The sequence below is a fragment of the Papio anubis genome, chromosome 18 (assembly GCF_008728515.1).
Source record: "Papio anubis isolate 15944 chromosome 18, Panubis1.0, whole genome shotgun sequence".
Lineage (NCBI taxonomy): Eukaryota > Metazoa > Chordata > Mammalia > Primates > Cercopithecidae > Papio > Papio anubis.
In genome coordinates, this window is record NC_044993.1 from 64617175 (window position 1) to 64632682 (window position 15508).

Genomic DNA, 15508 nt, shown 5'->3' on the forward strand with positions numbered 1-15508 from the left:
CACATCTACAAGCCAGAAGCGAGAAAGTGACTTCTCCAAGTTTACATCACTCCTAAGTGCCCACGATGGTATTCAAACTGGGGCAGTTTGGCTTCAGAGCCTGGACTCCATTCCTTCTTTTTTGCCATAGGACTTGACACATAGTAAGTGTCCCAGAAAACAAGAACTGCTTGCCTTTCATTGCTTTTGTTCTTATTACCACATCATATTTTAATACCTATTTACCAGTTTGCTTCCACACTAGGCTCTCAAATTCCTCAGGGGGAGGGACTGTGACTTAGCCACAGCTGTGTCACCCTTGCCTGGCATGAAATGTGGTACTCAGCAGGTGTGCAGTAGATGTTGCTTAAGTAGAAAGCACAACTGCAGGACAGGCAGCCAGAATTCCTTTATCTGCAATTCTTCCAATGAATTCCTTTATTGTAATCCTTCCAATAAAGTATACTTCCTCTGTGTTTGAAAGAAGACACTCTCTTTTCCCAAATGGAAGAAGCTTTACCAGTCCACAGGAGATGAGGTAGATGATGGAATATCTCAGCAAGTTCTTTCACCCTTGAGCTTCACCCTCAGCAAAGAGAGTGTCTCATCAAAACAGGAATTAAAGCAATAAGTTGTATCTGGCATCAGCCAAGTGCCCACACAAAGGCTAAACATAGCATAAGGGAAAGAAAAGACTCCATGAGGCAGAACAGGAAACTTCTTCTAATTCATTCTGTTTCCAGCATGTGAGACAGTCAGTGTGTCGTGGGCAAGACAATTAAATTGAAATATGGCCCAGCTAAACACAAGCGCTGTTCACATGGGAAGGTCAAGAAATCCAACGGCAAACTTTTTGGGGAGGTAGGCAGAATGAGGTCCTTAAGGCGAGTTCTAATTATCTAGGCTGTGTCAATTTCAGAGCTGGGGGCTGGCCTAAAAAAAACCCCAAGTCCCCAGGCTCCAGTGAGATGGTTATTTAATAATAAGAGAAATAAATCAGGAGGGGTTTATGATAGCTTTGCAGTCAGTCTGTGCCTCTGAGACTGCAAATCATTTCATATGAAAATGATGAAGTGTGTCAGTCTGCACCCTATGTCATGGAAAGTGAACGTCCATGAGGATTGTGCTGGTTGTGGGGGTCTCAGGGAAGAAGTACAGTGATGCTATGGCAGTCCCCCTTTTCCACATCTCCTGAGTTCCCTCGAGCACTGCAGCAAGGAGGTTACTCTTGGTACTTAGGGATGTGGAAGCACAGAGCTGCTGGAGATACGGTGTAAAACTTGGAAGGCTCGCCTGGGTGCGGTGGCTCATTCCTGTAATCCCAGCACTTTGGGAGGCCAAGTCGGGTGGATCAGTTGAGGTCAGGAGTTGGAGACCAGTTTGGTCAACATGGTGAAACCCTGTCTTTACTAAAAATACAAAAATTAGCTGGATGTGGTGGGAGGGCACTTGTCATCCTAGCTACTTGGGAGACCAAGGCATGGGAATAGCTTGAACCGGGAGGCAGAGGGTGCAGTGAGCTAAGATTGTGCCACTGTGCTTAACCTGGGTGACAGAGTGAGACTCTGTCTGGAAAACAAACAAACTTGGAAGACTCACCACATTCTGAAAGCATCACCTGTTGGTATAAATCTCCTAACTCGTGAGTGAGCATCTCACCTCTCCTCCTTCATCTACTGACCCCCTGCAGGGATTGGCTTTGGGAGGGAGAGAGAGAGTGGGAACACTCTCACATGATCTCGGAGTGGATCCCAAGTCCATTGACCCAGATTCTAAATTTCCCCCATTCCTGCCCCGTTCCTCTCTCTACTTCACCCCATCAACACCACTGACTTAAAAACTATTTTGTGCTGTTGTAGCACTACAGAATTTCCATAGAATTTAAAATCTGGTTCAAGTTCTCACCCAGCACAGGAAGCTTCCTGCTGTAACACCCCCTTGAAGGGGGGTATTCTTCTTCTTCTTGACTACTTCTGAAACAGGATTCCCAACCAGAGATGATTTTGCCCCTCAGGAGACACGTGGTGATATCTGGAGACATTTTTGTTTGTCACGGCCCAGGGAGAGTTGCTACTGGCATCTGGTAGGTTGAGACCAGGGATGCTGCTAAATACCCCACAATGCACAGGGTGACCCCTCACGGCAAGGAATTATCTAGCCCCAAGTGTCGATATACTAAAGTTGAGAAGTGCTGCGTTAGAGGTAGCAAATTCATTACCTATTCCCAGCACAGCAAACCATCCTTTATTTTCAGACAATTCTAGTCAGTATAATAAAGGCAGATGTTTAAGACACAGGTGTCTTTGGTACGAACTTATATGGAGAAAGCTGAGATTACAAAATTCTGGGTATTGCCAATGAGACTGAAGAAATTCCTACTAGTGACACCAAAAAGGTTGAAACAAGGTTGCCTAAAGTTATTTCCAATGCAAGTATCCAGATTTCACTGAATGTCTCCAACCACAGTGGGTCCCAAGAGTTGGAAGTCAATATCTAAAATGAGAAATGCAGTGGGCATTATAATTTTAAAAAGGTACACATAGAGAAATGCAGCCCTCCTTGAAAATGCACATTGAAAGAAACTGAAAATGAAATGACACATATGTCATGGAAAACCAGGATTTTCAAAGTGAGTACTAATGAATAAGAGATAGCAAATGGAAATGAGTTATGAGTTGTACAGTGGCTATAATTACTGCTTTATTAGGTGCCGATGGTCCCTAGTATTCTTTCATTCTATCTTTCGATGTTGCCTTTATTGTTGTGTTTAGGTGAGTGTAAAAATGTATAGTAGCTGGATGAAATTTCCTTCTCTATTCTTGGCGGACTGGCAGTCTTTAGTAAGACAGAATAAAGAGACTAAGGTTTCATTAGTAGAACAGTGACAACTACATTATACTCAGAGAAGAAGTCAGTATTAACAAGAAAAGGGTGTGTTCTGAAAAATACTATTGTACAAGTTACATTTTTTTTTAAAAAGTAAGGGTTGGTTGGCTATAGATCAGTGGCCTCTAAACTCTTTCGGTTGTGCACTGAATTAGAATTCGTCAAACACTTCCATACAATATATATGTTTACTTATTTATAGGTTGTAAACACTATTGTGTTCATATATTGTGTATCTTATAAAACACATATTAAAATAGACATTAAAAAGGTAATGACAACAGATATTTTCTTTATGCACTACAGTAAACTGTTCTGCCCAAACTCAGCCACCAGTATGAGTGCTCACCTCTCAGGAAAAGCAGTTAACATGTGTACACCTACTATGTGCCAGCACTGTCCTCACACTTTTTGCATATTAGCTCATCTAACCCTCATAACAGCCCCAACAGGGAGGAACAATTGCAATTCCCACTTCACAGATATTCACAAATGGAGGCACAGAGCGCTTCAGTAACTTTCCTAGTAACTGATACAGCTGATCGGTGAAAGATCAGGAATTCAAAACTAGTAAGACTGGCTCCAGAATGCCTGTCTTAACCACCGCACTCTGCCATCTCTCACCTGAGGAACGTGAAGAGCTTGAAGCTTTTTCTTATAACAGAAGAAGGAATCAGAGATGATGTTCAGGAGCCAAGGGCTGTAAGGAGTTCCTTCATTGATAGAGCAAGACCCTGGCAGAGAAATAGAAAATACCAAGGGTATGAGGGTAAGGAGAGGAGAAAGAGGCAAGAGGCTGGAGAAAAGACTCCCAGGGACGACTCCCAGAGGTGGACCCTGATTAGGCTGAAATGCATTTTGACGGTAATTATTTGCAACACCTGCTGCACTTCATGAGTGGTCAAGATTCTGTGCTAGGTTTTCTTTCTGGTAAAGAAAGACCCATCTTTTGGATGCCAGGCAAGTTGGAGGCATTACCATGATACAGCCCTTCATGAGTTTGTTCTTAACCTTGATCCCCTGACCTTTTTCCCATTTTTCTCCCAAAGTTTAGTGTCCTCTACCACATGCTTACTGCAATGGAGAGCTCCAGAAGCTAAACTTCCAATATAGAGGTGGGAACACTCTTATTTTTTATATGAACTCATACTTTCTATACAAGCCTTTACAGATCCTTTCAGCATCTGAGCAATCATATAGCTAGAATTATAGCAGATGAAATCTTAGGGACCCCGTGGTGCAACCTATTCCTCCTAGATTAGGACTAGAGAGGGCAAGAGCCTTGACTGAGGTCCTGTGCTGCATGCATTAGTCCTAGATCTCTGGTCTTCCCGGCTCTTTGCATGCTGGCAGGTCAGATTTGAAAAATATTTTTTAGCTTGCGGATTTACAAGGGTAAACTCAGTTCAGTGCCAGTCGGAAGACAAATTTTTGTTTTCTCTTAAACTATTGAGAAGTATGATTATACTAAAGGTCCCTGCTATGGGCTGGGTATTGTCCCCCCAAAGTTCATATGTTGAAGCCCTAACCCACAGCACCACAGAACGTGACTGTTTGGAGATAGGGTCTTTAAAGAGATGATTAAGTTAATACCATGGCTGTTAGGGTGGGCTCTAATCCAATGTGACCAGCGTCCTTATAAGAAGAGGAAATCTGGACACAGAGATACACCAGGGTTGTGTGTGCACAGAGGAAAGATCATGTGAGGATACAGCAAGAAGATGGCCATCCACAAGCCAAGGAGAGAGGCCTCCTAATGAAACCAACACTGCTGGCACCTTGATCTTGGACTTTCAGCCTCCAAAACTGTTGGAAAATAATTTTCAGTTGTTTAAGTCACCCACTCTGAGGTATTTTGTTATGGCAGCCCTAGTAAACTAATATGGTCCTCTTCACTCCTTATAGTAATGATACTAGTAGCTAATATCTATCTTCAAATGCGTTTATCACTCAATCTCCATAAATTGTGTGACATCAATGAAAGAATTAGCTTCATTTTACACATTAAAAAGCTGAAACTAATAGAAGTTAGGATAGAGCTGGGCCTGCTGATGTTCCAAAGCCATGCTCTTATTACTGGGGTTGTTAGAGTAATAATGGGATCAGAATAGTCAGGAATTCTCAGGAAGGGGAATGATGCCACTGTGTCACTTCCTGCTTCACAGGAAGTAGGACAGAGCATTGGAGGGAAGCCAGATTTAATGTCAGAAGTCTGGACCGTCAATCTCATCCCTTCCCCACTGCCTCCTTTTAAATTTTAGTCAATTCAATAAATATTTTCAACTCCTCCTCTGTACCAGGCACCAGGCTACAGACTGGAGTTCTGGCAACGAACACTGCAGACATAGCCGCCCTTAGCCTCAGGGAGCTTAGGGTCTGGGAGCATTGTCAGTTTCTGAATCCTCCAAGCCCTAAACTATGTTCTCTCTTCAAATTAGAGAAAAGAAATGAGACAGCAGGCCTGCTTCTTTGAGTGTTTTTTTTTTGTTTCCGTTTTCTGACAACCATACTTCACGTCTGACAGAGGAAATGATTCTTCTTGACAGTGATAAATTTATGAGTTTTGACTGTTTGTGAAGTTCCCTAATTAATTCTTTATAGACTTCTATTGGCAACTGCATTTGTGTTTTGAGTTAAAAATGGGAGTTCAGATGAATTACAGTTGAACATTCTGCTCCCTTTGAAGAGCTCATACTCCACGTTCTACGCTGTTAATCTCTCTGCTTACCGAGCGGCACCGTTTGTCTTGCAGTGACGCACGGCGGGTGGTTACCATGGCATAGGAAAACATTGCCAGCGCTGGCCCTGTCGTCACGGAACCCCTGGGCCATCTCCCGAGCAACTTGGTAAGGGCTCCTAAGCCGCCCATACTTCCTTGGCACCACAAGCGTAGCTTTTTATTTTGTGTGTGGGCAGCTTGACATCTGCACCTGACCAAGAGATTGATGTGGCTAAACAAATTTAGGAAAGGAGCAACAGTGGATCTCTGTTCAGAGAGGGAGGAGGAGACAGAAGGAGGGAGGGAAGAAAGGAGAGAGGGAGAGAGCCAGAAAACAGAGAAAGAGAAAGGAAGAGAATGCACCTGAAATAGACACAAGGATAAACAGGGATCAAGGAGACAAGAGAAACAGATAATCAGAACAGTGAATATTTGTTAAATGCATGCTGTTTGCCAGGTATTACGGTGGGGGCTCTGGCTGCATTATTTTATTTCTTCTTTGTGATAATCCTATGCAGCAGAAACATTGTTATTTGTCTTACTTTCAAAGTGTAAAAACAAGCTCAGAAAGACTAAATAAATTACCCAAGTTCACACGGTTCTTCAAGTATGGAGCCAGTCTGCAAATTCAGGCAGATGAATTTAGAGGATACACTTTAAATTACTATGGTTGAGAGACAGAGTGGGTAAGAGAATTATAAAGAAAGAGGTTGAGAGAATTGGCACACACATACACACAGAGAGAAAGGCAGAGAGAGAAAGAGATAAAGACAGCGATTTAAAGAAAGAGACAGTGTGAGACATGGGAGAGTCTGAGAAAAATACAAAGAATTTAAAGAAGTGTGTAGAAAGAGTCTGAGATAGTTGACATGCACACAGAGAAAAACAGAGAGGCAGAGACAGACAGACGGAGAGAGAAGACTTGCAAAAACAACAGAAGAAACAACCCTTCCTTTATGTAAGACTAAAATATCTGAGAAAATAACAGCATGGATTCTGTGATTTTCATGTGCAAGCCATTTTTGTTTTATTTAGTTTACATTATCATTCACGCTGTGGAAACGCTGGAATGGAAGAAATAATTTGCAGTGGGATACAGCTAGTCTTTGGAGACACAGGTCTCTGAATTCAGAGCTCTGACTCCAGAGCATGTGTGTTTTTCCTGAAGTGTGGAGATGGCAGCATGAAAATTTTCAGGGGTGTGTGATAGGTGAAGGAGGGAAGCAGAAATGGAAGGGTTGAGATCATCTGAATTTCTTTTACCCTCATAGAGGCCAACCAGAGTTGCACATTTTTCTTGGTCCTTCTTGGTAACTGAGCTCAGGGCAGCACTGACTGCCTGGGAGCCAAGGCTGTTAGCTGTATTACACATGGCATCCCATTAACTCCTTACAACAGGCTATATTTTGGGGGTATAATCCTTATTATGTAGATAAAGGAATAGGGCACAGAGAGATTAACTACCTATTTCAAGTTCACACAGTCTGCAGTTTATAGAACTAGAACTAGAATCCTAGCAACCTGCTTGGACTCTAGGTCTACGTTGAAGGCAAAATGCTCAGAGTACACAGACCCTGGAGGACCAGCGGTGTTTCCAGGTATCCTTTACCGCAATCCTTATTTGCAAGGAGACCCTGGCAGGCATGTGCGTCTATTATATGAGTAGGTCAAACCTCCATGAGTTTTAGTAAGGAAAACAAATCTAAATTAGCTTGGACACAAACACTAGGGGACTTCTAATTCCTTACCAGGTGCAACCAAGCAAGGATGATGCCATCATGAGTTTTATCCACCATCATCTTTGGTGCCAAATGCAACAGATTAGGCATTGCCAGACAGTTTCTAGTCCAGTCCTGCAACACTGAATCTATAATGCTAGAGCTCAGAGAAGGGCAAGAATCCATCTTCTGTGTGTACTTGACATTGATTTCAGCTGTGATCAATCGAAAGACCCTTATCACACAGATCAACATTGAATTTGGAAACACAACAACAAGAATATTGGTAACAATAACAACAACAACAACTACAACAATGAGTGGGTCCCAAGAGCATAGCACTAAGCTTAATTAACAGATAAGAACCTACTAGGGAGGAGAGGTGACATAGAAGTAAAATGCTTGGGCTGTGGAGTAGCACAGATCTATTTTTTAGCTTAGTGAACTCTGACAGTTATAAGCTATGTAACCTTAAGAAAATGATCAAACTTCTCTGAAATACAATTGCACTTCAAATCTTGTACTTTTACTGTTACATGAAACACAGAAGCTAATTGAAACACAGTTCTTACTCTTGAGTAAAACAGGTGATTATCTACTTAACTATAGATAATTGATGAGATAATTATACATAACTATAGATACAGATAATTGATGAGAACTATATCAGAGCTATCCCCAAAGGTTAAAAAAACTGATCAGGGATAGAGATGTCAGGAAGAGGTTCTAGATGGGGCAAGACTTGAGCTGTAATCATGATCACTGTCATCATTGTGACTGTTGACAGTACTGCTATAGGACCAACAGATGCATATGTTCACTGCATTTTAACCGACCAATACAGTGACACAGCAGGGTTTACAGCAGAGAAAGGCACTGAGTGAGGAAATTGGAGGAGACTCTGAAATCCATCTCCCCAGGGAGTTCTGGGCTAGGGTTTTTAAAGGGGATCATGGAGGGCAAGGGGCTGGAAATTTGGGTCATTGGTTGGTTGGGGTAAGGAGGATGAAATCATCAGGACTTGGAAACTGCATTTCTTGATGAGTCAGTTTCTCATGGGGGCCTCCAGACCAGATGATGTCAGTAGTTTCACTGATATACAGGACCTAAAAGAATATCTCAATTGAAAAACTGAATATTTTATAATGTTCAAGTTATTATCTCTAGAGCAGTTAAGGGGAACTATAATCTTCTAAGAAGGTCTGCATGATTCTAAAACAATAGACACCAAACAGCTATGAGCGAGCAAGCTGACCTAATGATGAAAGCTGCATGTGCCGCAAACTTGGTTTATTTTTGCTTTTCTCCTTTTCTTCTTTACTGATAGACTTTTATGCAGTATATAGGGACAATTTCAACATTAACTATCATCTTTTGAATATTAATGATGGGCCAGGATGCCACTATAGGATCCGCGCATTCTACATTTATTTCTCAGAGACACCCTGAATTATTTATCTCAGGTTACACAAGAGGAGCCTAAAGCTAGCTTCAAGATGTATCTGACACATGGCTGGTACTTGCTTAAGGTCACAGAGCTAGGAAAGAGCTGAGATTCAGGCTCATATCCACCTGACTGCAAGTTCAGGTAGACCTCAGAAAAGATACTTATTTATGGCTCTACTCTCTAGCTGAATTTCTAAAATGTTGTTTGTAAGTCTTTTCCGTTTAAAATTGAATTACATTTTATTAGGGGCTTCTGTTATCATTTCAGGGATAATTCATCATCATCACTGATCTCTTCCATTGCCCCCAGCTTTTCTAACCTCAGTCACTCTGCCAAGTAGCTAATGGTGTATAAACACATGCTTAAGTGCACCCAGGGATGTTGTTGCTAGACTTCCCTTTGGTAGAATGACAATTTCTATTGTTCTGGGAGTACAGCTCCCTAAATTTTCAGAAGAGCATGTCTATCTATTAAAGCTGCATTTAATTGACATCAACACGTTGCTGCTGCTCCGCTGAATATTATTTTCCTGATTCTGATGGAGACATCCCTCTGCATTAGTTACTAAGAATCTTTTGCTTTTCAATAACAAAGTTCATTTTGACTCAGCTTGGGCAAGAAGTAATTTGTTGGAAGGATACTGTTGGAAGGATACAGCGTTTTAGACAATCCCAGGAAATGCTGAACAACCAGTTCTAAAAATTGTGGCGGGCTCAGCGAGGGTTGGGGGAAATGGGCTCTTCCAGGGGCCTGTGGGAAAGGAGTTTATGGCTCATTCATCTTGAATTCTACAACAAAATTCCTAAAGGTGAGTTAGGTGGTTTTCTTCTCTGTATCCACCAACAATTGGTACTTAGTCATGTGCTGAAGCCTGACTTACACCAGTTTGCAAAACCAATTACTAAATTTTCAGAAATTTTGTGAATTAGTTGTTATCCATTGGTAACTTCAAACTGACCACAGTGGGAATATGTACACCAAAGGCACTGGAAAATGTTACAAATTCATGCTTTATTTTTTTCTTTCTCAGAGACGTGGTTTACCAGCACACCTCCACTATAGAATATACATGCTTTAACCATCCAGAGTCATGTTTAAGAATATGAACTTCAAATCAGACTGTGGATTTGATGTCTGGTTCCACTAGTTCCTTGCTCCGTGATCTTACAAGTTCCCTAGACTGTCCGAGCCTCAGCTTCCTCACCTGTGAGATACAGATACTCGGTCTAAAAACAAATAGTGTTTGTTGTGAGGATTCATTGACATTCACTGACTTCATCCAGGGTGTTTGCCCAATAGAAAGTACTCTATACAGGTTAGCTATTTTCTTTTCTTTTTTTTTGTGGTATTTATTTATTTTAGTATTTTTTTTTTTCAGTAGGTTTTTGGGAAACAGGTAGTGTTTGGTTACATGTATAAGTTCTTTAGTAGTGGTTGCTGAGACTGTGGTGCACCCATCACCCGAACAGTATATACTGCACCCAATGTGTAGTCTTTGATCTCTCATTCCCTGCAGGTTAGCTATTTTTCATACTGCTTAGCAATTGTTCATCTATTTGTTTACTATTTTCTGGAGCCTCAGTATCCTGCCCAGTTCTTGGCACTAGTAAACACTAATGTTTTGATTAAGTAAGGAAGGAAAAAAGAGAGAAAGGAAGGAGAGTGGAACCATGGAAATACACTCGTTTTTACTCACTGGTATGTCCCCAGCATCCAGAACGGTGTCTGACACATGGCTGGTACTCAGTGAATTTTTTTTTTTTCCATGAATTAATAGGTAGATAAACCCTAAATTCTCTCTTGGACCACTTTGTTATATTCTTCTCTCCAGTGTCAAACTAACATCTTCCTCTCAGGTGAATTTCATTCCATATTCATGTTTCCACTCTTTAAATAACAGTGATCAGGTCATCTCTGGCCTTTACATGATGATTAAAAAAATATTTTATGTAAGATGCTGTATCTCTCCATGTTTTTCTTTCTCTGGGATGAGACTTACAAAGGGTCAATGCAGAGAGTGTGTGGTGGTTAATTCTGTGTGTCAATTCACTGTGCTAAGGGATGCCTACATAGCTGGTAAAACACTATTTCTGGGTGTGTCCCAGAGGGTGTTTCTGCAAGAGGTTAGCATTTGAATCAGCAAACTGAGGAAAGAACACTTGCCCTGAATGATGTGATGAGCACCATTCAGTCCACTGAGGGTCCAGATAGAGCAAAAAGGCAGAGGAAGGGTGAATTCTCTCTCTTCTTGAGCTGGGACATCCATCTTCTCCCACTCTTGGACATCAGAGCTCCTGGTTCTTGGGCCTTCAGACTCAGACTCACACCAGCAGCCCCCTCCTGGTTCTTGGGCCTTCAGACTTGGACTGAATTTTCTAGCTTGCAGATGGACGATCGTGGGACTTCTTGGCTTCCATAATTGTGTGAGACAATTCCCATAATAAATCTCCTTTTATATCTCTCGGTATTGTATTGGTTTTGTTTCTCTGGAGAGTCCTGGCTAATACAGGGGGAAAGGAAGAGTCTTTTAGGGTCAGAGTTAGTGACGGTCTCCTCATGGCCTCATAGACCTGGGCTTCCAATCTTTTATGTTAGTTAGTCTTTATTTATTTATTTACTTTTAATTCTTATTTCAAGTCCAGGGGTACATGTGCAGGTTTGTTACATAGGTAAACTTGTGTCATGGGTTTTTTCTTGTACAGATTATTTCATCACCCAGGTATTAAGCCTAGTACCCCTTAGTTCTTCTTCCTGATCCTCTCTCTCCTCCTCCTCTTCCCTCTTTGGCAGGTTCTGGTGTGGGTTTTTCCCCTTTATGTGTCCATGCATTCTCATCATTCACTTCCCACTTAGAAGTGAGAACATGTGGTATTTGGTTTTCTGTTCCTGCATTAGTTTGCTAAGGATAATGGCCTCTAGCTCCACGGGCTTCCAATCCTACATCTCTGGATACGTAGCTCTTATATTTTCCCTTATGCATCATTTTCCCCAAAGCCCTCTCATGGGGCCAAGATGAACCAGCCTCGAGAGGTTTCTAATCCTAGCCACTGTCAGTGCCTGGAACCAGACCTACAACCACTCCATCCTCTGTATCCCAGCAAGAAGAGCTAAGGAGTGGTTCTTGACAAAGCGTTATAGGGGAGATTTCACATAAATTAATTGATTAGAAACCAGAAAAGATGAGAGTAGGATAATAAATATGAGGCTCATGGGATGTAGGATTGCTAGCTCTCAGACTTTGATATGCCAGTACCTTTCCTTTCTATAGAGTTGTCCTCCAAGGGTTCCCTAGAAACTTGGAAAAGGCTGAGACAAAGCAGTTTCACGATACCCTTGAGAGCTTTAATATCCTCATTGAGTCTCTGCAGAGAGCCTCGTGATAGCTTAGATAATGTCTTAAAGAACATTTCGAGTCACGCTTACATGGATTTAGAAGCCACTTCCCTATACAAGCACAACATGGGGAGGATTTGGGGTCATTCTCAGCAGAATTATATTTTCTTTATGTCATCCATGGTGGACAGAACCATTCCTAATGGTTTCTATTCTTCTGGGGCCAGGAGAAGCATCTGGTTTTGAAGATCCCATTTTTAAAAAGTCTTTTACAAACCAGGAAGCAAACTAGGTCCTTATCAGGGCCATAAACTACTACAGACAGAAAGAATAGTGAAGATAATTAGAGACATTCTAAAGTCATTAGAATGGAACAAAAGGAAAGTCTGTCTCCAGACCCTTGTATCTTCAAATGAATCCCTTTTTTATTTAAAAGATTAACCCCTAATTAGAAAATCAGGTGATTTTCTAATCCCTAGTGGAGTGTACTCACCACGTGCCTCCAGCTGGGCTAGAAACATCCACTCTTATTGTTTTGTGTGTCTAGTTACAGGAACCCTATGAAGTTAATATTACTGTCTCCATCTTACAGATCAGGAAATTGAGGCACAGAGAGTTTAAGTAACTTTTCAAGGACATAGAGCACACATATGGCAGAATTTGAACCCAGGCTTGTATCTGACTCTAAATTCCATGTTCTTACCCCTCTTCCTGGTTGCTTTTATGTAATCTATACATCATCCATGTCTTGGAGAATTCTTTGATGAAGACCTAGTGGCAGAATCTATAAAAAAAAAATTAAGCATCATTTGCATTCAGAATATTAAACTCCAGTGAATCCTCTTGGTGCTTGATTTTTTTTTTTTTTTTTTTTTTGAAGTGAAAGGGATTGCTGGGGAAAATTGAGAAACAAAGATCTGTGGCCATTGTACAAAACTAAGCTAGTCTGGTGACCTTATGGGAAATGGTGGTGTTTTGGCATTAAGCCCTAGGCTTTCTAGAAACGTCTTCCAGGGAAGCCATCTTCGCTTTCCAGAATGCAACCTGGGTCACAAAAGCTGCTCAGATGTGTTTCTGCCCAGCATTAGAGATGGCAAAACGGTCGAGCATGTTTGCTTGAGTGTTGACAGAGCTTTTGGGGGTGCACCACGGTGGAAGAAAAGCTGCCTGACAGGGACAAGATGGAATCATTCATTTTTGCCTTCTGGGTGGGGAACTGAGTTGCGAGAAAGAGTGGGAAAAGCCTTAGTTTTCTTAGGAGCAGAACAAGCACACAGTTAATGCTCATTACGTTAACTAAGCGTAGAACTTCTATACTAATTACATAAGAGCTACACATCTTTCACATAGCCCACTGAGATGGATCCCCGATGCTGCCTGTGCTGGCCTGGAGCTACAGTGGCTAACTGAAGCACATCTTGCAGTGTGTCTCTGGAGGGGAAATCGTCTGCAAATCCTACATCGGTCCAGACTCTCCATCCTGCTGCTAATATTTATTCCTGAGTTGTTTGCTAGAAACAATCAGCCTAAAGAGGGAGGATTTTTTTTTTTTTTTTTTTTTTCGAAAAAGAACTCATGGGCAATTAGTGAGGCTATAAAGTTAATGTCAGCCTGAACTAATTTTCTGGACATTGTATCTAGAGTTTACTGTGTTAGGTTATGTAAGCGCAGCTGTAGAATTCAAATCCAAAAGTGGGTTTTTGTGTGCATGTCCATAAAAACTTTAGGGTTGGAAAGTGAAGCAGTCTCTGCCTTAGCTAGTTCATCTGCTGCTTTTGCTGACTTAAGATTTCCTGGGATTTAGTTATTTACTGATACACTGCCTTGTTCCAAAATGGACTGGAAGCCACTCTGATGCACTGGAAACTGCTTGCACCAGCCTTCAAGAACCAGTTGTTACATCATTAGGAACTTTGTGATTCAGTTTTAAAATCATCCCTAATTTCAAATCGGCTATAGTGAGAGTATTTACACTGTGGGAATTGGCAAACACTACACATTACGGCTTTTACCTTTTCCTTGGAGAGATGGTTCACCAGTGCAGCCCAACTGGAGAATCCTGCACTAACTATCCAGAGTCATCCTTAAGAATATGAGCTGTGAAGTCAGACTGTTGTGGATTTTATATCTAGCTTTGGGGACAGCCGAAAAATGGGCTTTGGGGTTTACATCTGGTGCTGTCATTTAGTAACCACATGACCTTAGGCCAAGCCTTGCTAAGGTTCAGTTTCTTCAGCTGCTAAGTGGGCATAGAGACTTCATAGGGCTATCCTGAGGCAGGAATAAAGTAAGTGCCCAGAGCTGCTTCTTAGTGTCAGGTTCAGCTCCTGGGTCTCGAAGAATTCCCAAAGAGCACCCAGATCTTAAAAGATGGCTGCTGTGTTGAGAAGGATTTACAGATAATTCCCAAGGGTGTCAGGAACAGAGTTATCATTGATTAGCAATGTCTGCCATAAATATGGGTGTATTAGCTTGTTCTCATGCTGCTAATAAAGACATACAAAAAACTGGGTAATTTATAAAGGAAAGAGGTTTAATGGATTCACAATTTCACATGACTGGGGAGACCTCACAATCGTGGGGGAAGACAAAGGAGAAGCAAAGGTGCCTGTATTCCATGGTGGCAGGCAAAGAGCTTGGTCATGGGAACTCCCCTTTATAAAACCATCAGATCTCATGAGACTTATTCACTACCATGAGAACAGTATGGTGGAAACCATCCCCATGATTCAATTATCTCCACCTGGTCCGGCCCTTGATTCACAGGGATGATTACAATTCAAGGTGAAATTTGGGTGGGGACATGGCCAAACCATATATCAGTGGGTGTGGAATGTGTGAGAAGGAATGGTCTGGGACATGGACAGAGACATGGCAATAATAACTAATATTTAGCAAGCTCTTTTGATGTGCCACTCTTCTAAATGATTTACAACATATAATATTAACTTGGTTAATTTTCCTAAGAATCCAATTAGCCAGTGGTTCCAAGTCCAGGGTGATTTCTCCTTCCCTCCACCCCAGATATTTGGCAATTTCTGGAGGCTTTTTTGGTTGACATGACTGGGGGTGGGTGGATAAGTGCTATTGACACCCAGTGAATAGGCACCAGGGATACTGCTAAACAAATTACAATGCACATGACAGCTCCCCAGAAACAAATAATTGTCTGGCTCCAAGTGTCAATAGTGCCAAGAATGATCAAGTCTGTAATAAAGTATAAAATACTATTATCTCCATTATATTGATGGGGCAACTGAGGCACAGAGAAGCTGAAGCACTTTCTCTAGGTTATTCAGGCAGCAAATTACTGGTACTGGATTCAGACTCATAGTGCATTCTCTTATCTACTTCACAGCTTCTTGTACTAAGTAAGATGTCAGGGAGGAGGTAGAGGAAGAACAGGAATTCAGAGCAATATCTGGC

At 41.7% G+C, this 15508-nt stretch overlaps 1 long non-coding RNA gene across 3 annotated transcripts in view; it reads left to right on the forward strand.

The window, feature by feature from the left end:
- Positions 1-5622: 5622 nt before the first annotated feature.
- Positions 5623-15508, forward strand: part of LOC103880305 — a 28484-nt gene continuing 18598 nt past the window's right edge. For all 3 annotated transcript variants that reach the window (XR_004179853.1, XR_641268.4, XR_001898030.3), the window contains exon 1: positions 5623-5711. This is a non-coding gene — a long non-coding RNA (uncharacterized LOC103880305). The remainder of the gene's footprint in view (positions 5712-15508) is intronic.